Raw genomic sequence first — 27,965 nt, 5'->3', positions numbered from 1 at the left:
GGTTGAACTAACCCTTTAATGAAGAAGCAGAATAATTTTAGGATTAGCAATAATAATTATTTATTTATTAGCATCAGTTACTTTACAATGAATAGAGAGACAGGAATAAATGCTTAGAGGTGTCATTTGTTATAAAAAACAAACTCAGTAACTGATATATTTTTGATTTAGTTAGGTCAGCTCCTCCCACACTGGAAATCATCATTAATGAATCTCCTCCCACTGCAATCACATCATCAGTGAATCTCCTCCCACTGCAATCACATCACCAGTGAAGCTCCTTACACATCAGTTCTCCAATAAATGCTGGAATATTCCCATCAGACAAACATCGGAGCATCAGGAAGAGATGAAATCATCAAAGACTGAGTTTATTAAAGAGGACAGTGAGAACATGAGTGATCCAGAACCCTGCAGAATGAAACACACTGAAGATACTGAAGAACAAAGAGGTTGGTGTTTATTCTTCATTCATTCATGATGCTGAACAACATTCACGTCAGAAAGATTCAAAAATACTGAAGCAGATTTAGATAAAACAAAATGTAACGTATGGTCAGTAAAGGGAGATTCGAGAAACTTTTGTGTTGATTGTCAATAACAGATTAATCTAAATATTATTTTAACTGGCTTCTGGTTATGACGTGCAGCTGATAAGTCACACACATTAGGCTCACTGCTAAATATCTATGAAAAACTTTTTCAGAAAGACCAGAACTCGTATATAAGTGTTAAAAACTCACTTCTAAGACTCACGGGACGAAATGCCACCAAAAACCATCAAATCTGGACAGCATTCGAAGCCGTCTGTGCAGATGGAGGAAGAAAACCTGGTGATAGCTAGTAAAAAGCTAGCTGAAGCACAGAGCGAATTTAGCGCGGCTACAAACGATGAATTCATTCTTTGAAAGCTGACTTGACTAAACAATCCACCGATATGCTGGATGCTATGAATGGCATTAAATCAGACTTGCTGTCCCAATCGCAAAGAATAGGAGAGGCAGAAGAGAGAATTTCACAAGCCGAAGAGGACGTTTCTGCCCTCCAACACAAAGTTAAAAAACTTGAAGAAACAACAGAATTTTTACGGAACAAAGTGCAGGACCTGGAGGACCGCGGAAGGCGTTCTAACCTGATACTAGTTGGCCTGCCCGAGAAAACAGAGGGTTCCAGTATGTGCGCTTTCATTGAAGACCTGCTCCCAAAGATTCCGAAGGACACGTTCAGTTCTACACCGGTCATCGAACGAGCGCACCGGGTAGGACAACTTAACCCAAACCGTCAGACGACGTCAAGAGCGATCGTGATGAAGTTCTTGAACTATCAGGATAAGGAAAAGACTCTGAGGGCAGCTAGAAAAATGAAGGAGTTGCGCTATGAAGGACAACGGATCAGCCTGTTCCCGGACCTGTCAGCCGAGACTCGCCAGCGTCAACGGCAGTTCGATGGAGTTAAGGCCCAACTTAGAGGAATGGAAATCCGCTACGGCATGCTGTATCCAGCACACCTGATAGTTACACATTCCGGCCAGCGCCACATCTTTAAATCCGTCTCGGAGACAGAGGACTTCATTCGGTCTGTGCGTACAACCACTGCTTGAATTTCGCATGCAAGTAGGAATTCATTCACCTCTCAAGTTAGAGGAGCCATGATCCTGATACACAAGTCTATTCCATTTCAGTTAAAACAGCAACATATAGACCCGTTAGGGAGGTACATAGTTCTTAATGGTACAATCTTGTCGACACACATTAATTTAATTAGTATATACGCTCCAAATATAGATGACCCTTGCTTTTACCAGAATTTTTTCCTCACAATATCATAATTTCCTGGACATTATGTAATTGGAGGTGATTTTAATTGTGTATTAAACCCAGTGTATGATCGATCTTCAGGAATAGATAATACCCATCAACAATCTAAAAAAATTATCCTAAAATATATAAATGATCTGAATTTAATTGAGTTATGGAGGTATCTTAACCCCAGCAAAAAAGAATACTCGTGTTTTTCTAACACATATAAAACATACTCAAGAATAGATTATTTTTTAATCTCTAACAGTCTAGTGTCAAAAGTAGATAAATGTTGGTATATTAGTATTTTATTGTCTGATCACGCCCCTATCATGTTTACAATTCAATTAGATAATCTCATACTTTCCCCTTCCAGATTTCGATTTCAAGCAAGATGGCTTTTGGACCCTGACTTTGTTACATTTCTGGATGATAAAATAGACTTATATACCTAAAGGCAGTTCATCTGCTCTCCTGAAGGGTTTACATATTTAGGAATTAAGATAACCCCAAATATAAAAGAAATTATTCCAACTAATTATGACCCATTAGTAAAGAAAGTCATTGACTCACTCGAGAGATGGAATGCATTGGCAATTTCTATTATTGGTCGTATAAATATTATAAAGATGTCAAGATGATTTCAAGCAAGATGGCTTTTGAACCCTGACTTTGTTACATTTCTGGATGATAAAATAGACTTATATTTTCAAATTAATACAAATCAGACGAGTGCTTCAGTCAAATGGGAGGCCTTCAAAGCTTATATTAGAGGGGAAATATTAAGCTACACAAGATATAGATCCAAATATATAGATTCAGGCACAATTAGAAAATTTGGAAAAAACAAATTAAAGTATTAGAACAACACCTCTTCAGCAACAACGACCCTGCTAAGCAAAAATAACTTCTTGTATTAAAAGCCCAATATAATGAATTAACTAGTAGTAAAATAGCTAAGAATTTAATGTGGCTAAAACAATCCTATTATGATCAGGGAGAAAAATCAGGAAAGTTGCTTGCTTGGAGAATTAAAAAGATACAAACAGACAGAGCCATCAATTTATTAACTTTAGAAAATGGGGAGAAGATTGTAGATCCATTGGAAATAAATAAAATTTTTAAATTGTATTATGAAAATTTATACAAATCTGAATTTGGCAACAATTTAGAAGGACAAAACAGCTTTCTTGATAATCTTCAATTTCCTAAATTATTAGAGGGAACAAGAAGTAATTTAGAGGGAAATCTAAGCATAGAAGAGCTCTCGGAGGCACTACAGGACATGAGTAGTGGAAAAGCCCCCGGGCCTGATGGCCTCCCAATGGAAGTTTATAAAACGTTTGCAGGAAAACTTTTACCACATTTACTTGAAATGTTTAATGAATCATTTGAAAAGGGAATACTGCCTCCTTCATTAAGATCAGCACTAATTACTCTTGCTTTAAAGCCAGGCAACCCCCCAATGAAAAATCATCTTATAGGCCCATATCTTTAATGTCCTGTGATACTAAAATTCTTTGTAAGGCCCTAGCTAAAAGAATTGAAACTCTTATACCGAATGTTGTTATGAATGATCAAAATGGGTTTGTGCTTGGAAGACAAGCCATACGTAACATACGTAGAGTTTTAAATATACTATACAAAAGACAAAATGCCAAAGACCACGCAATCCTGTCGTTGGACGCAGAAGAAGCCTTCGACAGGATTGAATGGGGATACCTTTTTGAGGTGCTTAAAAGATATGGGCTGGGTGAGGGATATATTAAATGGATTAGGTTACTTTATAGGGACCCACAAGCATAGATAATAACAAATAGCCAAATTTCAAAACCCTTCAATTTAAGTAGAGGTACACGTCAAGGGTGTCCATTGTCCCCTCTTTTATTTTTATTTGCAATAGAACCCTTTGCAATATCCTGAGTAATCCTGAAATAAAAGGTATCACGATAGGTGAGAGGGAACACCGCTTATCATTGTTTGCAGATGATATTGTGGTATTTCTTACAAATCTAGAATCTTCTATTCAAGCACTTAATAATATGCTAACAACATTTGGATAATTTTCAGGCTACAAAGTTAATAATAATAACAGTGCCTTGCTGTTATTGAATGGGGATGAAAGAAAAAAACTTTTTGACCTATAGGCAGTTCATCTGCTCTCCTGAAGTGTTTACATATTTAGGAATTAAGATAACCCCAAATATAAAAGAAATTATTCCAACTAATTATGTCCTATTAGTAAAGAAAGTCATTGACTCACTCGAGAGATGGAATGCATTGGCAATTTCTATTATTGGTCGTATAAATATTATAAAGATGTCAATTTTATCAAAATTCTTATATCTCTTCCAGTCAATTCCACGTCCGCTTCCGGCCACCTTTTTTGCTACACTCAAGTAAACGTTCACAAAATTTATATGGAATAACAAACGTCCTCAGTTACGTCTGTCCTTGCTCTACTTGCCATACGAACGGGGAGGGCTTAAGGTTCCTAACATAAAACTTTACTATTGGGCAGCTCAGTTATGTTCTGCTATGTACTACTTTTTGGATACGGAACCTCCAGCATGGATAGATATAGAAAAAAATGGGATAACAATTCCATTACAGAGGTATCTTTACTCTTCCTCAATTAAAATGCTCAAAAAAACATGCATAATCCTTTTCTTAGGAATACCATCTCTGTATGGTATGAAGCTCACAATTTTTTAGATGAAGCAATTACATTGTCAGGTTTGTCACCAATCTGGGGTAATACAAATTTTGTGCCTGGGAGAAGTGATAAGGGATTTAAAAATTGGATGTATAAAGGAAAAAGCCAAGTAAAAGATTTGTACAAGGATGGTATAATGTTGTCATTCGAAGAACCGATGAGAAAATATGACATTCCTCAGAAACATTTTTTTTTTTTAAATTTTCACAGATAAGAAGTTTTATTCGTTCTGAAATTAAAACGTATTCAGAACCCCCTATGTCAATCATAGAAAAACACACTTTAAAACATTTAAGGGATAAAGGCAATCTGTCTTTGTTTTATGATATACTCTTAGAGGGATCAAAAGAGAGTTCATTATCTTATTTAACAGCTTGGAAGAATGATCTTCAGGAAGATATTTCTAAAGAAGAATGGATGGAATCTTGTTTATTTGCACAAAACAACAGTGTCAATACTAGGTGTAAATTGCTGCAATATAAATGGCTCCTTCGTACTTACATTACCCCAGTCAAGTTACATAAATTTAATCCCAATATTCCAGACAGTTGTTTAAAATGCAAACAAGAAATTGGTACCCTTTATCACTGCATATGGGAGTGCAATGAGATTCAAAGATTCTGGAAGGAGATTGTTCTTATGATTGGTAAATTGACTGAAGAAAATGTCCCTCTTGCTCCCAAATTTTGTTTATTCCATATATATCCAGTAAATCTGGAGGTGAATGCAAGGAAGCGCAAATTAATTGATTTTAGTTTGCTTCAGGCCAAGCGTGTTATTGCTTTAAAATTGAAGGAGACACAAGGGCCCTCCCCTAATCAATGGTTTAAAGAAATGACTAACAACCTTGCCTTGGAAAAATTGACATATGTAGTTAAAGGGAAACTAAAAGACTTTTATAAAATTTGGACTCCATTTTTGCACTACTGCAACCATGTAGATCAGATAACCTGTGATGATTGAACTACCCATGTCTTGTCTTCTTTGTAATGATCATGTCCAATGTATAATCTGGTCCTTGTATTCCAGTAAAACTATTAATAACTTGTAAAATAGTAAAGTTAAACTACATAGTGAAAGGCTGTGGAATGTGATGTAAATGTAAATGTATTTTACTTATTTTATTTTATGTTTTAGTTCTGTTCTAGGTTTCCTGTGATTTTTTTTATTATTATTATTATTTATTTATTTTATTGTTTTGTAATGTTCAAACAAAAGCCAATAAATATATTTTTGAAGGGAAAAAATTTTTTTTTTAACTGTTTTGTTTTACATTTATTTTATATCTGATTCACAATTTGCAACATTACCAGAATTTTACACATGTTCAACATAGTTTAGTAATCAGTAAACACCAAAACTTGTGAAGTGAATGAAATCTGAGACAATGGATTGAGATTATTTTCTTGTTCTCCCATCATGCTGTAGAAAGAGCCCAGATGATGTCACTTCCTGAGCATCACAATTTTAAGAAATCTTGTCTATTTCTGCTACTACATCAGGCTCACTTTGTCCTTTTATTTCAGAACTGATGGAGGAGAGCGAGAAGAGTGAAGAACTGAGTGAAGTGGAGGAGGAACATCATGACAAACTTGGAGAAAAACCTTTGAGTCGCTCAAAGGCTAAAAAGACATTTATAAAAAAAAGAAGAGCCAAGAAATCTACAACCTGCACTCAGTGTGGAAAGAGTTTCACAACAAAACAACATCTTGATGTTCACATGAGGATCCACACTGGAGAGAATCCGTTCGCTTGTGATCAATGTGGAAAGAGTTTCTCAAGATCAGATTCCCTTAAGAAACACATGAGGATCCACACCGGAGAGAAGCCGCATGCATGCGATCAGTGTGGAAAGCATTTCTCAAATAAACAAAATCTTGAGAATCACATGAGAATCCACACTGGAGAGAAGCCGTTCATGTGTGATCAGTGTGAAAAGAGCTTCACAAACAAACATAGTCTTGATGTTCACATGAGGATCCACACTGGAGAGAGACCGTATGTATGCAAACAATGTGGGAATAGTTTCACCCGATCAGAACACCTTAAAGAACACATGAAAATCCACACTGAAGAGAAGCCGTTCGCATGTGATCAGTGCGGGAAGAGTTTCAGACAATCATCAACCCTTAATGTTCACATGAAAGTTCACACCGGAGAGAAGTCATTCACATGTGATCAGTGTGGGAAGGCGTTTCTTTGGGCATCAGCCTTGAGGAGACACCTGACAGTTCATAGGAAGGAGAAGCCACATTCATGTTCTGTGTGTGGAAAGAGTTTTTCACTGCGGCAAAATTTACAAACACATGAAAAAATACATACTGGTGTAAAAGCTTATATGTGCTTTGAGTGTGAGAAGACTTTTACTCATGAAATCAGTTTAAAAGTGCACCAGAGGATTCACACTGGAGAAAAACCTTACAAGTGTTCACACTGTGACAAGAGATTCAATCAGTTAGCAAATCTGAAAACACACGAATGGGTTCACTTTGAAGAAAAACCTTGCAAGTGTTTGTACTGCGACAAGAGATTCAGTCATTCATCAACTCTAAAAATACATGAGAGGATCCACACTGGAGAAAAACCTTACAAGTGTTCACACTGTGACAAGAGATGCAGGCAGGTAACAGATCTGAAAAGACATGAGAGGATCCACAGCAGAGAGAAGCCGCACACATGTGATCAGTGTGAAAAGAGTTTCTCTTTTAAAAGTCACCTGAAGATACACATGAAGATCCATGCAGAGGAGAAACCACATCACCGCAGTGTGAGATCACGGTAAGTAGTTCATCTTTATGTGCTGACAAACAAAGTCTCTTCTGTGTGAGTTGGCTCTCTGTCTCTCCTCTCCACATATGGCTGGTGTGTGGTGAAGGCACAAAATTAAAATTTGCAGTATAAAAATTAGGTTGTTAAAAGTGAATTAGATCTGCATCTTAAAGGGGGACTCAGTAAAATTTCAGATACACTGTTTGCAAGTTAGTCGGCTGAGACCAACAACCGACATCTAACCAATCAGCCTCAGTGATGGGGAGTTCGGATCTTATCTGCAAACTGGTTCTTTTGGACTGTCCGTTTCAATAAACCAGATAAAAAAAACGGTTCACCATTCACACGCAAAGTCTGGGCCAGGATGAAAAAACATTTAACACATTCAAATATATAAAATCAGTAATCATACCATCAGTTAAAACATCATCATAATCTGACAAGTTTCTTACAATTAAGTTTTGCATCTGAAGCATAAACACACATACACGTATTCAGGCAGTGGTGTTCAGATGAGGATGTTTTATAGTTATAAAGTGAATAAATTAGTATTCATTAGAGCAGAAATGATCTGCTTACTATGCATAATCCATTTCCTTTTCTACTTATGACAGAGGACATTAAAGAACAATCAGAAATAACAATTCACTCATAGCAAATCACTATGACAAATCACTAACAAATATGATTTGTGTTTTGAATGATTTGGACAGTCTTGAGTTACATGATCAATGTCACTATTTTATGTGTGATTAGTCCTTAATGCAAAGTCTGAAATATTTCTTATTCATCTCACATCGTGTCTGTTGGAAATGAAACTTGTTTGTTTTTGTCAGAACCATCAGAAATCATCTGGAAGGAGAGGACAGAGAGATCCAGTGATCCAGAACCTGCAGATGAAACATCACGATCCTGAAGAACAAAGAGGTTGTGTCATCCAAAATTCATCTTCAGGAGTTTGTGTTCATTTTCTTAATGAATTTGTGTCACTCAGTTCTCTTTTATGAAGGAAATTAGTAGTTATCGTTCATTTGTTTTTTCTGCTTGAATCAGGAATATTTTTATCTCTGAAAGCAATGAAGTAGCCTATTATGATTGCTTTTTTGAGCTTTTAATGTTTTTAATTTTCTCAATAGAGCTTTTACATGCCTAATAAATCATATTTTACTGCACACATGACTGACATTGTATGAGATTGTTGTCTGTCTACATTATTAACAGTTTCACTCTTGATATCCAGTATCATATATACATTTCACAGTTTGTTCTAGTCAGATTAGTGTTCATTCACATCATAAGGCTTCAGAACAGTTACTATGAACTTAAAACACAGTTTTTACAAAATAAATGATCACATGATTGCATATTTTTATATATTGCAATTCTCTGCCATTTGACCTAAGCGAAACCCAAATGCAGATAAAAGGTAACAATGCATTTAAATGAAAGTGTCCTGTTGTCGATGGGGCGCCACTTTAGTAAACACTCCTATGGGTCGTATTTCAGGGAAGTGACAATAGTGCAGATTCAATAGCTATAGACCTCCAAACTTTGTGTGTCCTTCAGATTAGCTCAAGAACAGTGTGTAGAGAGCTTCATGGAATGAGTTTCCATAGCTGAGCAGCTGCATCCAAGCCTTACATCACCAAGTGTCGGATGCAGTGGTGTAAAGCACGCTGCCCCTGGACTCTAGAGCAGTGGAGACGTGTTCTCTGGAGCGACCAATCACGCTCTCTGCGTTTGGGTTTGGTGGTTGCCAGGAGAACGGTACTTACCTGACTGCATTGTGCCAAGTGTAATGGTGAAGGGGGGATTATGGTGTGGAGTCGTTTTTCAGGGGTTGGGCTTGACCTTTAGTTCCAGTGAAAGGAACTCTTAATGCTTCAGCATACTGAGACACTTTGGACAATTTCATGCTCCCAAATTTGTGGGAACAGTTTGGGGATGGCCGCTTCCTGTTCTAACATGACTGTGCACCAGCAAGATCCATAAAGACTATGGATGAGCGAGTTTGGTGTGGAGCAACTTGACTGGCCTGCACAGAGTCCTGACCTCAACCCAATAGAACACCTTTGGGATGAATTAGAGCAGAGACTGTGAGCCAGGCCTTCTTGCCATCATCACTGCCTGATCTCACAAATGTGCTTCTAGAAGAATGGTCAAAAACACACTCCTAAATGATGTGGAAAGCCTTCCCAGAAGAGTTGGGGCTGTTATAGCTGCAAAGGGTGGGCCAACTCCATAATAAACTCTACAGATTAAGAATAGGATGCATATAACAATACTTAGTTTATAAATGTAGCCAGACCATTGTTCCCTTGTATTATAAAACATGTAATTTAATGAGTTCGGTTTGCCCATATAATCTTCAGGGTATTAGGTTAGCTAATTTGGCTTGCTGTCCACTGAGGAGGGGCTCGATGAAGCATCTTCAACTCGAGCTCTGATATACCCCCCCCCCCAGTGAATAAATATAGGATATGATTACATAGGGCAAGGTACCTGAGATGAAGGTGGAGTTTGGGAAGGTGGAGGGATGCTGGAACAGCTGCGACTGATGAGAGGTAAGCAGTTGCTTATATACTCTGGCTGTTGATTGGATGATTAGATAGGCTCGCTCCTCCCTAAATTACGTTTAGGAACTTCACATATAAAAGCGTCTTTGGTGTTTCCATGTTTACTACAAAATTAACCTGGAAACCGAGAGTAACACAGATATGGGTCAGGTTTTGATGGATGACAATAGTAGTGAAGGTAAAGACGATTACAGTGACATACAGCAGTTGTCCATTAGGCATGCGTGATTCCGCAATTATTGATGTTCAGGTGGGCTGTGCCGTGTTGATTCAGAGAGGAGGTGGGCCTTGGCATAAAAAAAGGTTGGGAACCACTGCTCTAGAGGAGATTTCCAGATACATTTCTTATTCTTTAGACTCCAAATGTAATCTTCAGAAATGCTAAAAGTTCCACTTTAGGGTCAGTTTATCATGACAGAGATTTGAGTCTTAGCCTTACATGTTTTTAGGAGGTACATACAATATAAGGTATGATAAACTTTTGTTCCTTTTTTTAACTTAAAATGTCTTGTGTGTTATGACACAAAATCAGACTCTAAACCAAGTAAAACAAAAATAAAACACTGGTGCTTATGCAGTTTTCGCCACCTGCCTGAAGGACCACCACCTTTATTTCAACCTTACAAAAACGGAACTGCTTGTAGTCGATGCCAACCCAACACTTAATCATAACCTTTCAATTCAACTTGGGTCATCAACCATTACTGCTTCCAGGACAGTCAGGAACCTGGGAGTGGTTATGGATGATTGTTTAAGCTTCACAGATCATCTGGAGGACTGCTACAACAGTCCTCCAGATTTGCCTTGTACAACATTAGGAAGATTAGACCCTTCCTATCAGAGCATTCCATACAAATTCTTGTCCAATCTCTTGTTATATCCAGACTGGACTATTGTAATGCTCTCTTGGCTGGCCTTCCAGCATGCACTGTCAAGCCTCTACAACTGATCTAGAATGCTGCAGCAAGACTGGTCTTTAACGAACCGAAGAGAGCACGTCACACCTCTCTTCATCAGTTTGCATTGGCTGCCAGTAGCTGCTCGCATCCAATATAAGGCTCTGATGTTTGCCTACAGAATAACCACTGGCTCTGCATCACTATACCTTAACTCACTACTTCACAAAATCACTCTCACGGACCTTCTCTGTGTCTGTTCCTGGCTGGTGGAATGACCTGTCACCTGAGTCTGTAGCCATTTTCAAAAAAAATGCTAAAGTCATATCTTTTTCATCAACACTTGATGAAAAGTGTTAAAAGTGTAGCACTTCTTATCTATCTTAATCTTTTTTTTTTTTTTTTTTACTTCTATTCTCTTTATCCATCTATTTGTGCATTAAAAAAAAGATTCCTTACTACAAGCGCTTAACTGATGAAACTGTGACTTCACACAGCACTTACATACTGTAGTACTCATGCTGATTTGATTGATTCTAATATTCTCATTTGTAAGTTGCTTTGGAGAAAATTGTCTGCTAAATGACTGAATGTAAATGTACACCTTTGGTCTTCAAGTTAGAATGTCCCATATACCAATATGTGCCAATCACAATAGCCTCTTGGTGCATTAGAGGGGTATTAACTGTCGTGAAAAGACAATTGTGAATAATGTGCACTTCAAATTGTGAAATTGATTAAAGGAATAGTTCACCCCAAAATTAAATTGATGTCAATCTGAATGGGTGGATTCTGGAATCCACTGCAACTTCAATATATATCTTTAAAGTTATTAAATCAATATTTATCTTTCTGTCAAATTATTTGAATGGCTTCAATGTATGTTAAAGCATTTATTTTCCTTTTCAAACAGTAGAAAATAATTTTGAATTGTCTGTACCTCTCAATAAGAGAAAAGAACATGTTTTGGGAAAGTTTCCTGCTCAGATCAGAGCTCAGATTGTAGCAAATTAACTCAAAAGGGAAATCTTAATAATTATTCATAACTCATTATGATTATTAATTATGATTAATTATGAATATGTAAATCAGTTCATCAGATTAACGGGATGTAGCTACATTAAAATTAATATTACAATCAATAAACCTGTTTGTCCAGTGAACACTCAGTGTTAATTGTTTATTATTCTAAGAAATGTTAATTTCCAGGTTATGGAAAAACAACATTCTTATTGTATCGTACTACTCAGAGCATGTAGTCAGGAACTAAATCACTTAAGAGGCAATTTATTAGCAGACGGAGTCAGAACCAAATATGTATTGTGCACGATCATTATTAACTAACTAACAAACACATACGTAGGTAAGAATGAGTAATGACAGGGTTGAACCGGAAGTGGAACTGGAAATGGAGCTGTAGGAAAAAGTCAAAGACAATCTGGAAAAGAGTCATCAGTTTCCTCAGTAATAAAACACCTTTGCTGACAAAGGTAAGTTTTACAAACACTAAATCACTGTTTAGTGTTCAAATGTATGATACTTGCAAGATGCCTTTAGGCCAGGGATGGACAACTCCGGTCCTGGAGGGCCAGTGTCCTGCAGAGTTTATCTCCATCCCTGATAAAAACTCACTTGCCTATAACTTTCTACTAATCCTAAAGACCTTGATTAGCTGGTTCAGGTGTGTTTGATTAGGGTTGGAGCTAAACTCTGCTGGACACTGGCCCTCCAGGACCGGAGTTGTCCATCCCTGCTTTAGGCTGAGAAGCATCGGATCTGCAGGCTGCAGTTATTGGAGAACTGCTGTGGGAGGAGCTTCACTGATGATGTGATTGCTGTGGGAGGAGCTGATCTTCCAAAATCAAAAAATATATTTGTTTTAATACTAATTGACACATCTAAGCATTTCTCTCTGTATGTCTATTGTAAATTTCTAAGCCTATCCTTATTCTTCTTATTACAATATATGAACATATCTACAAATACAGACAAAAATGCAATGTAAATTCTTCCAAATATTAATAATGGCCAGAAAAACAGTTGAAAGCATAAACACAGAAATATATGTACATATTTGTACCCAATAAATACTCTTTATTTTTTTTAAACACCATGTCTATGGGAACATCCTCAAAAAGTTTTATAAAATGATAAACATCATCTTTCAACCCTTTTAACCATTGTTTAAGAAAAGGGATGAGTTTATATTATTATATTTAGATTATTATCCAAATTATTTTGCTTTTTAGAATGCACATCAGCTTCATTTTGCATTAAAACTGGATTTCCCTTTTAAATGTGTAATTGTTGATTTTCAAACTATACTAAACTGAGTGGTACACAGCAAATTTCTGGAGTTGAAAAATTAGGAGTTAGGCATAAAAGTGTGAAAGAGTTAGATTTTTGGAGTTTATTTGTTAACTCTGACTAAAGTTTGTGTTATGGGATACTCCTTGGCTGTGTTTTATTTTGGAGTTCATTCATTGGTGTTCAGGAGCGTGTTTTAACACCACGTCTGGAGTTAAATGTTAAGAAAGTGCGCCATGACACGACCCTGGTTCAGCAGCACGAAGGACTGATGGAGTTTTGTACTTCGTCGTGAGGTATGTAAAAGCGTATTTATATACATATTAAAAATATATATTTCAAAATGTTTGATATTTTCTAACGGAGATACGTTTTGTCGTAGCTGTTACGTTATGTATTGTAATGTCGTGGCGAACTGTTGACCGTAAGTTAACTCGAACATGTGGCTGGTTTGTGCGGGGTTTTTTTTTCTTTTGTTTTTTCTTATGTGAACGAGCTAACATTAGCTAACCATCTTTCCTTTCACCATGTTTCTGAAAATGTGTGTTTTGCCGTCAAACTTCAGAGGTGACTCCGCTCAAAAAACCTTCATTCTGTTCAGCTAGTCGACGAGGTAATATCTTTTATCCAGCAGCAGCCTTATGTCTGTAGCATAATGTTTAAATAAACTGCAGTGCACCCTGCTAATAAAATAAATTTTGATGAAAGTGTAACGTTAGGCCTGTAATTTTTTTAATTGTAACAGCTATGATAAATACGTCTGAGGGGCTCGCACACCGGACGCGAAGCTCAGCGCCACAACATGTCTTAACATTGTTTTCTGGGCGCCGCGGACAGGTGCCGAATGTCGCCGCCGGTGTGCGTACACTCATAGAGAATAATGTGTTCGAATTTTAAAGACGCGGCGCTGCGCTTCGCGTCCGGTGTGCGAGCCCCTTGAGAGTGCGTGGTTTTCAGCTTACACACACACACACAGACACAGAGAGTGAGAAATAACATGTTCATGTTAAATAACATGTTTTCTCTATAATTTCAGGTCACAATGTTGATAAAAGTGCAACTTGGAGGGAAGAATAAATATATAAAACTGGAAGAAGTTTGTTTCTCAGATTTTCTTAGTGCAGGTAAGTTATAAATTTAGTATTTAGTTAATAAAGACTAAGTACCAGTTTTGTAATTTCTTTTGTAAATAACCTGTTGGTATTATGGTTTAGTCCAACAGAAGTTTATGATACCAGAGAATACAACATTGAAAGTCACAGATGACCAGGGCATAGAGGTGGATGAGGATGTATTTCCAGAACTTGCAACAACCAAAGAAATTAGTTTTATCATCCACACTGATGATGGTAGGACATCAAAAGAATGTTTGTTTTGTTTTATAGATATTTTCTGAGTTTGTGTCTTGACTCAGAGACAAACTGTGTGCATTTCAGAACTTCTGTTTGCTGAAACATCCAAGAATTCTGCTGACTTCTCAGACCTGACAGAGTTTGGTGCCTCTTCAGATCAGACAGAATATGTTACGCTCACTACTTGTGGTAAGCAGAGATATATATAATGTGATTATTTTGTCTGACCCTGGATATATCCACTATGGTACATAAAAGAGTTCTTCAATTGTATATGCCTTTTAATGTGTTTTTGTGAACTTCAGATTTGACTGTCCTGCAGCAAGGGGTTGTTGAAGGACCCTCCTCCCCAAGTCTGACAGATACATTGTCTATCTCAAGCAGCAGTGATTCTGGATCTCAAATGCTTCAACCTTTAACGGACAGTTTCAGTGCAAAAAATTTAATTTTTTTTTTACTTCCGTACAAATAGATCTTATGCTGTAGACATAATGTTGGAAAAGAAATGCATTTTGAAAGTATTCAATGGTATGGTTATTTGATTAAGGTGAATGTTTTTGTTTAAAAAATTCCAAGTGTGGTTGTAATTTTTCTAAATGAATTTTTAAAAAAATTCTTTTAGAATATAAAGCAAATTCTAACTTCTAAGACAGCAGGGATGACTGTGATCAAAGAGTATGAAGACACTGGGAGTTTGAAAGATTCCACAAGGCGGTTAATGGTGAACATAATTGTAGCTCACATGCATGAAAAAGAAGGGTAAGAACCTTCAAGACATGGCTTTATCCTTTAAAAAAAAATTAGACAAGAATCTTAAGACATTAGTTTAATCTTTGCAGGAGAGCTGTCAGTAAAGCAACAAAGGAGTTCCATGCCCTTGGGATTGTGTCCCTGTTCCCATCTTTGAAAGACCCATACTCTAAAAAAGGATATGTAAGTTTGCCTGCCGAACCATAAACATCTTATACACACTTGAGTCACTGTAATTGTATTATGTTGTCTAACATAAGATACTGCTTCCTCCCAGGAACATTTCTATGACATTCAGAGCAACAAAGGCTTTCTTGAGTGGCGTATAAAGACCGTGCAACGTAAATTCAGAACCACCTCTACATCACAGAGCAGAGTGGAGCTAAAAGGAGGTCCCACATCATCAAGAACGATTGGAACCGATGACCAGCGAATGGGAGATGAATGTCTGGAAGCTGTGTCTCTCCTCAATCACACAACTGACCGTGACTTAGTGTTCCAGAAGATGAGAGAAACTTTCCAATACCGTCAGCAGATTCTTCACAACCCACAGCGCTCAGCTGATGTACTACAAATGTTTCCTCGTTTCTTGGACGTCAAAGGACTGGTAAATATTAAATAAGAATATGAAATTTTATTAAAAATATTATGTTACATTATATGTTTAAACGGTTTGCTTTTGTTTTTTAATTAGATTTTGCAAGACTTCTCACTAATGTTTGGAGCAGAGGTTGCTTCAAGGTTTCTGGAAAAATGGAAAAATGGTTTCAAAGCAAAAGTCATCCAGGAGGCCAGGAACCTTAAAGAGACTGCTCTCCTGAAACAGCATCTGAAAGCTGTACTGAAAGAAGGATCTGATCCTACTGATGAACCAGGTACAGTCATCGTTAAAATAGTAATGTTTTTACTTGAATCAATTAATCTTCTGGTTAAAGTTTTTATTGATTATTTCCCAAAAACATTTATCTCCAAAAGTCTGCTAAAAACACAACACAGTTATTTCTTAAAATTTAGTCTATTACAAAAGCTCATCAGTAAATTAATGCTTTGTGAATGCTGTTCATAACTACTTGAATTTAAAAAAAGTGATGCGTGGAAAAGTCCCCTTGGCTTTGAATATGTACAGTATGAAATTTAGAAATTTAGTTTGCTCTCCATCACACAACTAATAACTACCCCACTAACAGTATTATGATACACAATCCACGCTGTTAACTTAATGATGCCATAAAGAGACTGGTTTGAAATAACTACTGTTATTTTCTGTCTCCAGACTGGGACAGTGACATGGCTTCTCTATTTGTCCTGCTTCATCTTCTTACTCCACAACCAGCTGGAAGAAAGCGTCCCAAGAAGATCAGTGTTGGAGAGGCAACAGATCATCTGGTCAAATTTCATAAGGTTTGTTAAGACTATCCTATTCCAAATATTGTACTTGATGCCTAATTTTTAACAAATTATTTATAAAGGGGACATTTATGTTATGTTTCAGTCATGCCAAAGCCTTGATGATCATCTCCTGACAACTGAAGGAAACCCTCAGCCATATCTTCTCGCCTCAGGGACTTCAAAAGCACAGGTTTCCACCTTTTACATTGTCTTGGACAGAAAAGTTCTGCCTTGTCAATCATGTACATCCTTGGGTGCCTTTGACGAGCTGTTCAAGTCCCATTTTGTTTTCAGTGTGAAGTATGATGATGCTCTGTCCAGTCTGTACACATTTTTGCAGACAACTGTGTACAATATCGATATAAGTACAACTGAGGAAACTCCAAGAGTCAAAGAGCTAAGAGCAAGGCTGTTGAACAAGCACTAATTGTCTTGTTTAACCAAAATGTTAAGTTGTTTCCTCTGCACTTCATCCTTTTGAAACATTTTTCCATGATCACTTCCATGCTTTTCAAGTGACTGAAAACCTACCAAGGAACTGGTTATAGAAAGGAAAGATTAAGACATTTCAAATCTTTTGATGCCCAAATGTCATATGGGTGTGATACACAATTTTATGTTGTATCAGAGAGTTGTATTATCTGATTTCTTATTTAAATTAGTTCACTGTGAACTTGTTCCTTGTTACTTCATCTGATGTATAAGTGTCTACCTCAGGTTACACAATCCTGCACTACTTTTTATTTATTTTATTTATTTTTTTTATAATCCTGCTGGCTTTATTTTATATGATGCAGTAATGTGTTGACAATGTTTTATACAATTTTACTAAGCAGTTTTATTTGGCACTCTGTTAGATGCCTACATGTATTAAATGTAAACATTTTGCTGTTAGATTTTACAGTATTTTATGACTGCAGTTAATTTCAAAGTGTGTCCATGCATGGAATTTCTAAAGCTAATGTATGGATTTGCTTAAATAAAAGCAGTTAGTGAGGAGTATGGCATTCAGTGTAGTCATTTTCACATAAAAGATTAAATATTAACTCTAAGAAGTGTAAAATTTAATGTTTTTAAGTGTTGAATTTAACACTGGTAAAGGAGTTCATATTTATCTCAATTTCAGAGTTACAGTTACTCACTGTAGGAGTAGTATTTTTACTCCAGAAAGTGTTAAATTTTAACTCTAAAAAAGTGTTAAAAATTCAACTCCAAGAGCAGAGTTATTTTAACACTGTGCTGGAGTCTATTTGATGGTCACGCATGTACACTCAGATTGAGTTGATTTTAACTACCAGGGAGTTTATTCCAAAGACCAGAATTTGCTGTGTAGCCATCCAAAACATTCAGTTTTCTTTAACCCGAGGACAAATGTATTTAAAATGTGTGAACAGGTTTGTGACCTGTTCAATTCAGTCTGCACCGCATATGCAAATTCCTAGATGTATCTTTAATTTGGCCAAAATCAAACAGGTTATTTTCTCCAAGCAAAGATTCTGTTGAATGAACATGTTTGTGCCACACACAATTCATAAATGTTGTTCACTGACCTTTCAATGTGCTTGCTTGATAATTAAAGGGTCATGAAACCCCCCTCTTTCAGCTCAAGTCTAGCTCACAATCTTTTTGAAAAATGCAACTTAAATGGGCGTAGTGGCTGTAAGAAGAGGGGAGGGGAGAGGAGAGGAGAGAGGATGGGGGAAACTCTCATCGCCAGTAGCCCATATCGACTGTCACTAAAAATCAGTGGTAAAACGTGAGGAAATACTACATTTTTTTAAAAAAAACTGGAAAAGTTAAAATCTAATGAAATACACTGACACTTTATTTTTGTCTTTTCAAGAGTTACTGAATGCCCTGCTACATATATCCTACAGTAATCGTAATTCTATTTAAAACATATTAATGTACATGTGTAATTACAGTCATTATAAAATATATAGTTGTTTATATACACACTATACATGCATATATTTGAAAAAAAAAAATGCTTAAAAAAAAAACTTGCGTACATAGCATAGTACATATACATAGCATAGATCTATGCGGAAACATGAAATAGGCCTGTTTAATGTTAGCAGATTATATAATTGTATAATATTTTATATTTAAATATATCTGAAAAGTAATTGAAAGTAAAAATAATAATAATAATAATAAAAATAATATTCCCATATAGAGTCCGCCCAGTGAATCTCAGCCATTTCCAGCCCTGTATATATATATATATATATATATAGCAGATACTGGATCTGTACTTCTGCCTACATCACAAAAGAAAGAAAGAAAGACATGAAAATCTTGGATGACATGGGGCTGAGTATCTTATGAATTATTAAGCGAACTAATCCTTGAATTGTCAATTTACAGCAGATCTGAAGTCTTCAGCATAATTAATGAGGTGAAAACAGGAACTATTGACATGAAATATGGTTGTAACTCTTCCCGTTATCACTTTTAAAGTATTCATGAGAGTTAAATGTTGGACAATGGCCTTCTTCATCGCCATCACAGTATGCTAATGCTCTGAATCAGATGCGAGGGAATCGTCATTATGCTGATTGAGGACTGTTGTGTCTCTTACACCTCTAATCTGTGCCGTTTGCTTCACAGGACACACATGCTTCTTCTAACTGTGAGAGACGACTGGTATTTCCCATGAATATGCGTATTTGTTACCATAATGGTTTAGCATAAGTAGCCTGTAGCATTGCATATATGACAGTGGAATACGACGTATCACATCATGAGGCTTGGGTGCATCAGTGACAGGTTAAGTACAGACAGCGGATTGTTCATTATCACAAAATCAGACACTAAACCAAGAAAAACAAAACATTGGTGGTTCTGCAGTTTACACCTTTGGACTTTAAGTTAAAATATAATATGTGCCAATCACAATAGCCTTTTGGTGCATTAGAGGAGTATTATCTGTCATAAAAAGACAATTGTGAATAATGTGCACTTCTGTAGAACATATAGTTCAGTCAAGATGTGAAACTGATTAAAGCTTATAGTTCACCCCAAAAAATGATTTCATTCCCAGTGTCGGCGCTATGGTTGGGCATTCGAGGGCCGTGCCCCCCCCCCATTATTCATTGATGCCCCTCCTACCACAGGATATGGCGTTAACCAAAAAAAAAAAAAAACTTTTAGTTATTCTTTTAATATTAAATGTACAAACTGTAACTTAAATTAAATAAAATGAAATCAACGGGGAAAACATTCATTTTGGTTGTTCATGACATTTTACTAGGCTTGCTCATCATAGGTCAATGCTTATTAGTTGCTGAGTAAACTTGTTACATTTGATTTTCAGCGCGCTGCGTGCATAATCCATTTCAGTTTGTCCGTCTTTATCATAGACATTTAGCGCTAACTGTTAGCCTAATTATAGACCAAAAATGGATTTACGAAAACATTCGTCGCATGCAACTCTTCTGAGGGTAAGTCGTTTGTTCATTTCACTTATTAAAGCCAGCCCTGGCTTTGATGATAAGGCCTACTAAGCAGTAGAATTGTGTATGTGTTTTATACTTGGCTGCCTGTAAGATATCCACACGAAAATGCGTATAAATAGTCTGAGATTGTAATCTTGTAGAATATATATGCCAAAATGAGTTTTGGCATGCTTATGGTACGCAGTTTTTCTCGTGCATATGATTATGGCGTATTATATGTACCCCCATCCCCCATCCTACCCAAGAGCGTGCCATATACATGCCATAAAGTGCGTATCATATGCACGCAAAAAACTGTGTACCATAAGCACGCCAAAACTCATTTTGGCATATATATTCTACGAGTTTACACACTCGTACTACTGATACGCATTCTCATTGGCTTATGTCATTTCTGCCTGGTGCGTGGCTTGTCCAATTGGCTACTTGCTGCCCGAATGCGTGCCTCAGTTATGTCAGCGATTCTGTCATGTTACTTATATGTTGAACAGGCCAGGGGTGTTTTTGATGATGGAGGCTGGTGTTGTCTAATGTTTATAACAAGTGGTAGGCCTACTTAAGGATTTTCTGGAAGTGCATAAAACTGTTGAGAGGTGGATGAACTATTTCTGACATGTCAGAGATGGGTAAACTGCATTTATTTGCGTATAGCTACGCTGTGTGTGACTGAGATGGATCTTGAGTAGAGACCACTCCAAACGCTGTCTTCATTTTGTTTATTAAACACAACGTTTTTAATTTCAAAAGCATTTGTAAATTCAGTTCATATTTCCAACAAACGAAATTTCAAGCCGAAATAACGAAATGGTTAAAAAAACCGCAAAGGTTTTGCGCAAATGTGTAATGGAAAAGCGGCTACATGATATAGAAATTAACAAGAATAAACGAAACTCACAAATAATAATAAATAATAATAAAAAAACATGTTTGTAACATGGTTAGTAGATGTGGGAAGAAGGAGGCGGGAACCGGCGAACATTCAACAAAACTTTAATTCAAAATAAACAAAGAACAAAACGAAAGTAATGCCGGCAGACCATTGCGGACGTCTGCCGGCCACACAAACATAATAAACCATAAAATAAAGTCCAGGCCTGGTCCTCTCTTGTCCTTCACTGATGTCGCTCCTCCTTTTATGCCTCCGGAGCTCCTCCGTGAGAGACTCGAGGCCGGCATGCCTCGCAGGCTCATTATCACTCGCGCCGTTCCCTCACGGCTCTCGCCCGCCCTGTTCGTCACAGTGTTTCTCTTTTTTATTGCATTTCTGCTGTGTTGAACTGTGATGTCGCCCAGAGGTGGGCACAAATACATCAAAAACTATTTTGTTACAAACTACAAATCCTGGCTCATGAAATGTAACAAAATAAAATACAAAATACTGATGTGAAAAATGTATTTAAATAAAATACAAGTAATTCATATTTTGAAAATACAAAAATACTCCCACAATAATTTTAAGTCTTTTTTTTTATTACTGGAAGGTCAATAACACAAATAGTAGCAATAACACAAAAACATTTTGCCAGAATGAAATCTATTCACTTTAAATCAATTACTTCTTCATAATTAATACAGAGAAATCCACACCATATTGCTTTACTGAATGTACATTAAATGAATGTCTTTAAGCCTACCTCAGTAGGCCTATAGCCTGACCTTTAAAATAGATTTTGAGAGTGGTAAATATATATATTTCTCCCAAGACCCCTACCTCACTAGGTAATCAGCTCATTACCTCAGATCAGTGGAGAACTAACATTACTGCAGAAAATGTTGGGGATAGGCTAGTACTCCAGGGGGAAAAAATAACCGACTGAGATTTTTTGTCACAAAATCAAAATTCCATTTTAATCATAATATATATGATTAATCATTTACATTTATGCATTTGGCAGACGCTTTTATCCAAAGCGACTTACATTGCATTCAAGGTACACATTTTACATGAATGATAAAACATTGTAAAAAACATTTTACAAAGTACACATTAATCATAATATGTGTGGGTTTGTTTTACACACGACACTAACTGCCCTGACTGCGTATGCCTTTTCCATTGTAGAATCGCGCTGCGTGCGCAATTATTGAAAAACAATAGGATTGATGATTATTTTACACAAAATCCGTAGGAATATCAATATTTCTCACATGTAATACGTTTAAAAACGTGTAAAAACTGCAGATACATTTTATATTGTGAGTGCTTGCTTAGCATGGGGATGTCAGTGGAGTTACGAGCTTATGACAATCTCTATAATGCCATTAAGTGTGCAATATGTGTGTAGACTGTATATTTTTCACAAAACACTTTACCTTAATGCCGTTTTTAAGAGGAGCAGCGTGGCAGCGCCATTTCTTCTCCTGTGTTCAAAACTCGTTCACTTCTTGGAGGGAGCCCGGTCCAGAGCTGTTAAGGGTGTCACGTGATTTTCGTGCATCTAACCTGGACGCAGGCTGCGTCCGAAAACCTGGGTAGCTGTCTTGTTGTCTCGCTGTCTTATAAGAGAATGACTTGTACGGCAGCGTTTGTGCATGAAGGTACCTCATGAAACTGATTTCGGACAGACTTCTGAGGCAGCGTAAAACAGTTTAATGATCTACAGCAATATAGCGCAAGCTTTGGTGAGAACTAAACAAATATTTAATTACTACAGTAGTAATTTCTCGATAGAAATGATATCAAAATTGAAATATGTTGATCAAAATCGTACATTTATACACAAACTGAGAAGCAAATTTCAGACGCCATCTTTATTTTTCTAGCTCAACTGTCACAGAATGGAAAGCACAGGATTGTGGGATATCAAAGGCAGTGAAGGACACATCTATGCTTCCTTCAAAAATCGATCAGATGAAGGTATCTCATGAGAGAGGAAGTGAAGCTAACATTGGATTCAGACGTGCCTTGATGCCTTCCTACCTTGAAATATGTCCTCAGAAGGCAGCATTTTACAGTTTTCGGACGCAGCCATTGCCATTGCCAACATCAGACCGAAAATATGGCAAAATCATTTACTATGGTGATAAGCATATGGTGATTTTTCTTAAGTATTTAAGTATTTGAAATACTCTAAATACACTCCCTCAAAATATTTTGTTACAAACTACATTTTATTTTTTCCACACCTGCAAAATACAAATTACAAAATACACTAAAGTAATTAAATACGTATTTAAAATACATTTAATTGAAATACTGCCCATGTCTGATGTCGCCACTGCGTAAAAAATATTTCTCAAACGGCAGTGCCCTCCCGCCGATGACCCAATGCCCCTCCAGTAGATCTGCTCTGGCGCTGACTCTGGTCATTCCCATGAGGAGAATGTTTTTTTTCTGACCAAAAGATATTTTAAATATATGGTAAATGAGTGTTGTAACCAGTAAAGATTGATAAAGTATAGTTTTGAAACTGAAAGTATATTTTGTTTCAAGTCATATACTTAAAATATATTTTAAAATGTATTTCAGGGACAAGAAAATATATTCCATTAAACAAAAAAAAAAACAAACAAACAAAAAAACAAAAACATGAATTTCCACATATTTTCCTCATTGACCACTTTTGTTCACATGTGATCTTCCCAAAAAATATCAAAAAAAAGTCAAGCTAACATACATTTACATTTAGTCATTTTTTAGTCATAACAAATGTGTATTTTATCTAGCCTATTGTTTAATTAACTAATTTATTTATTTGTAATTTAATTTAAGTGTAATATAGTGTTTAAATATAAACACTGCACATCAAATATAAATAAATAAAGGAATACAAATCGATAGATGTACGATGTTAATAAGTGTGACGCAATTTGAACCCCTAGCAGCTCTCACGTCTTTTGGAGTACTGCGCATGCGCGTCATTTTGAGCTGTAACGGTCGTCAGTCCACCGGGAGTTCTCAGAGGAGAAGGTAAGAGCTATATCTTTATTTTTAGCCATCATTTTTCACATATGTAATGCTAATTGCTGCTTTAGATGGTTAATGTTTTGTACTGTCAAGGTTTTTTTAACCTTCTCAATGTAATGGGTTAGTTCACCCAAAAATGAAAATTCTGTCATTAATTACTCACACTCATGTCGTTCCTCACTCGTAAAACCTTTGTTTTAGACTGGGTAAACCCGGCCTGATCTGCCGGCGATTTTAAATTGAGCTTGGTCTGGTGATAGCCAGACAAACTTTGTTTATCTTCCGAACACAAATTAAGATAACTTTGATGAAATCCGATATCTCAGTGAGGCTTCCATTGACAGAAAGATAATTAAAATATTCAAAAACGTTTAGAAAGCTACTAAACACATATTTTAAACAGGTTGTGTGACTACAACCTTAATGTTATGAAGTGATGAGAATACTTTATGCGGGCAAAAAAAAAAAAAAAAGACTTTATGACAATCTCTAGTGATGAAGGATAGGATCAGAATCATCCTAGACTAAATTATTTCCAAAAAATAGATATTCAAATCATTGTTGACCACCCAATTTAAAATCTGAATTGACCATTCAAACTGTTTTCAATATATATTACAAATAATCAAAACATTGCCATGTTAGCTTTTTCCCCCAGAGTCATGCAGACCTAGTTTTAGTGTTATCAATGTTTTATCAATGCCATATTGTGAGAAATGACAGTATTGTCTTTCAATAGATCAGTTTAGGCTTTTAGCATATATCCTGATTAAAATAATGTGTTTCTAACAGCAAACACTCAGAATAAAGTGTGATGATCTGAATGTCTTGTTGAATGAGTGTTGATGGTCTGAGGATCATCAATATTAACAGAGAAACTGCTGAAAACACTCTTTATTTCATGTCAATAGTTCCTGTTTTCACCTCATTTATTATGCTGATGTCTTCAGATCTGCTGTAAATTGACACTTAAAACTCATTTCATTGCTGTCAGCAGACTGAGGGGTGATTTGATGACTACAATATAGGCATTTATTTCTGTCTTTATAATTTTAACTGTTTACTTTTTCTTACCGTTACGTATATATTTGGAAGAATTTACATTATTTATATTATTTTCTGTATTTCTAGCTGTATTTAATGAAGAAGAAGAATGTTAAGATTAGCAATAATAAATATTTATTTATTAGCATCTATTTACAATGAATAGAGAGACAGGCATAAATGCTTAGAAGTGTCAATTATTATAAAAAAACAATCTCAAACTGATATATTTTTGATTTAGTTAGATCAGCTCCTCCCACACTGGAAATCATCACCAATGAAGCTCCTCGCTCATCACACACATCATCAGTGACGCTCCTCCCTTATCACTCACATCACCATCGAAGCTCCTCCCACAGCAGTTCTCCAATAAATGCTGGAATATTCCCATCATACGAGCATCAGAGCATCAGGAAGAGCTGAAATCTGCAAAGACTGAGTTTATTAAAGAGGACAGTGAGAACATGAGTGATCCAGAACCCTGCAGAATGAAACACACTGAAGATACTGAAGAACAAAGAGGTTGGTGTTTATTCTTCATTGATGATGCTGAACAACATTCATGATAGAAAGATTCAAAAACAATTTAGCAGATTTAGATAAAACAAAATTAACGTATGATCAGTAAAGGGATTGATTGATTGTCAACATCAGATTAATCTAAATATTATTTTAACTGTTTTATTTTACATTTATTTTATATCTGGATCACAATTTGCAACATTTCCAGAATTTTAGACATTTTCAATATACAGTAGTCAACATTTGAAGTGGACCAAATCTTTTTATCAAAGTTGTCCTCAAACCTTCTTCTTCAGACAACTTTGATTAACTTTTTTGCTCCACTTCAAATATTGAATACTGTAGTTTACAATTTCCCATCATGCTGTAGAAAGAGCCTAGATGATGTCACTTCCTGAGCACCACAATTTTAAGAAATCTTGTCTACTTTCTGCTACTACATCAGGCTCACTTTGTCCTTTCATTACAGACCTGATGGAAAAGAGTGAGGAGAGTGAAGAACTGAGTGAAGTGGAGGAGGAACATCATGACAAACTTGGAGAAAAACCTTTGAGTCGCTCAAAGACTAAAAAGACATTTTTAAAGAAAAGAAGAGCAGATAAATCTACAACCTGCACTCAGTGTGGAAAGAGTTTCTCTACCAAACGAAGTCTTGAGATTCACATGAGGATCCACACTAGAGAGAAGCCGTTCACATGTGATCAATGTGGGAAGAGATTCAGTCAATCATCAAACCTTAAAGATCACATGAGGATCCACACTGGAGAGAAGCCATTCACATGTGATCAATGTGGGATGAGCTTCACACAAACATCAAATCTTAAGAAACACATGATGATCCACACTGGAGAGAAGCCACATGCATGTGATCAATGTGGGAAGAGTTTCACACACAAACATCATCTTGAGACTCACATGAGAATTCATACTGGAGAGAAGCCGTTCACATGTGATCAGTGTGGGAAAAGTTTCAAAAAAATCAGCAAACCTTAATGTTCACATGAGAGTTCACACTGGAGAGAGACCATTCACATGTGATCAGTGTGGAAAAAGTTTCTCTTTTAAAAGTCACCTGAAGATACACATGAAGATCCATGAAGTGGAGAAACCACATGACCACAGTCTGAAATTACAGTAAGTAGTTCATCTTTATGTGCTGAGAAACAAAGTCTCTTCTGTGTTAGTTGGCTCTCTGTCTCTCCTTTTGCATGTAGAATTTGAAACCCTCATTTACTGTCTTACAATGTTTTAGTCAGAGTTATCGCTCTTCGTCTGCTTGAGCTGCTGGAGCTCGTTCTGTAAAGTTGAACAGAGACTCACTCGCTCTCAGGACAAGCATTTGACCAAAATACTCACATGACTTTCTAACATTTACAGATAAGGATATAACCATTAAATATAAGTTTCACAATAGGAATATCACATCAGAGTAAACAACACATGCATCTGAACGACGTCCAGGGCAAGCCGTGTTAAACTGTGTGCTTATGAGTTTATTTGAAGAGCTTAAAGTGAAGCATTTTTGGAGCTTTGCTTGTGCACTTTTTCTGTGAAGTGAAGGAAATGTGTGATTAGTCTTAGAGTCTCATATATTGATTATAGATCTCAAATCATGTCTGTTGAAAATGAAACTTTCTTTGTGTTTATGCAGAACTACTAGAAAGCATCTTCGAAGGAGAGGACAGAGAGATCCTGCAGAAAGAAAAATCATGATACTGAAGAAAAAAGAGGTTCGCTGAAGAACATACTGATGCTCACTGTATTTACTTTGTTTTAGGCTGAGAATGGAAAAACAAGCAGCAGAAAGAGAGCAGCTGGAAGAAAGAGAGAAGGCGTGTAATCCTTGTAGAGATGTTATGTCAATTTGACCCATTTTAATAATCTACTGCCGATGCTGCATCACTAGCGATGTTTTGTCCATATTGTGAGAAATAACATTGTCCTTCAATAGAGCAGTTTCATAGGCTTTTATCAAATCTGACTTAAATAATGTGTTTCTAACAGTTAAACAGTCAGAATAAAGTGAAATGATCTGAATGGCTTGTTGAAAAATTGATACTTGTGCTATTTGAGTTTTCAAACGTATTTGAATGTACAGTGGTTGTTCCTCTGCGTTGTTATTTTTATGTTGTTAATAAAGGATTTTCCACTCAAAGCTGGGGTACTCAAATTGATGCTTCCTCGTTTCCTCTCTCCTCTATCCTCCTGTGACCCAGAAACCAATCAATCTCAGCCATCTTGAAGGACATCTCAGTTCTCAAATTGCACCGTGAGGAGGTGAGGAACGAGCAATGCAGAAGCCCTGTCCCAAATGGCACCCTAAACACTCACGGTCTTCCTACGAGTCTGCACTTTCATGACATAATGCCGCTTTGACTGTCGGGAAATGCTTGTACCAGTGCGGACTCAGCAAAAGTGCATTGAGGACGCATATTGACTGCAAAGGAGGCATTCGTGAGCACACTTCTGAGACCTAA

The 27,965-nt window shown here is 36.5% G+C and overlaps 1 pseudogene; it reads left to right on the top strand.

The window, feature by feature from the left end:
- The first annotated feature begins 394 nt into the window (after positions 1-394).
- Positions 395-27,297, top strand: LOC137003203 (zinc finger protein 721-like; annotated as a pseudogene).
- The last annotated feature ends 668 nt before the right edge of the window (positions 27,298-27,965 follow it).

Source organism: Chanodichthys erythropterus, chromosome 3, assembly GCF_024489055.1.
Source record: "Chanodichthys erythropterus isolate Z2021 chromosome 3, ASM2448905v1, whole genome shotgun sequence".
In the NCBI taxonomy this organism is placed as follows: Eukaryota; Metazoa; Chordata; class Actinopteri; order Cypriniformes; family Xenocyprididae; genus Chanodichthys; species Chanodichthys erythropterus.
Note: the sequence above shows the minus strand (reverse complement) of the source record. Positions and strands in the feature narration are given on the sequence as shown.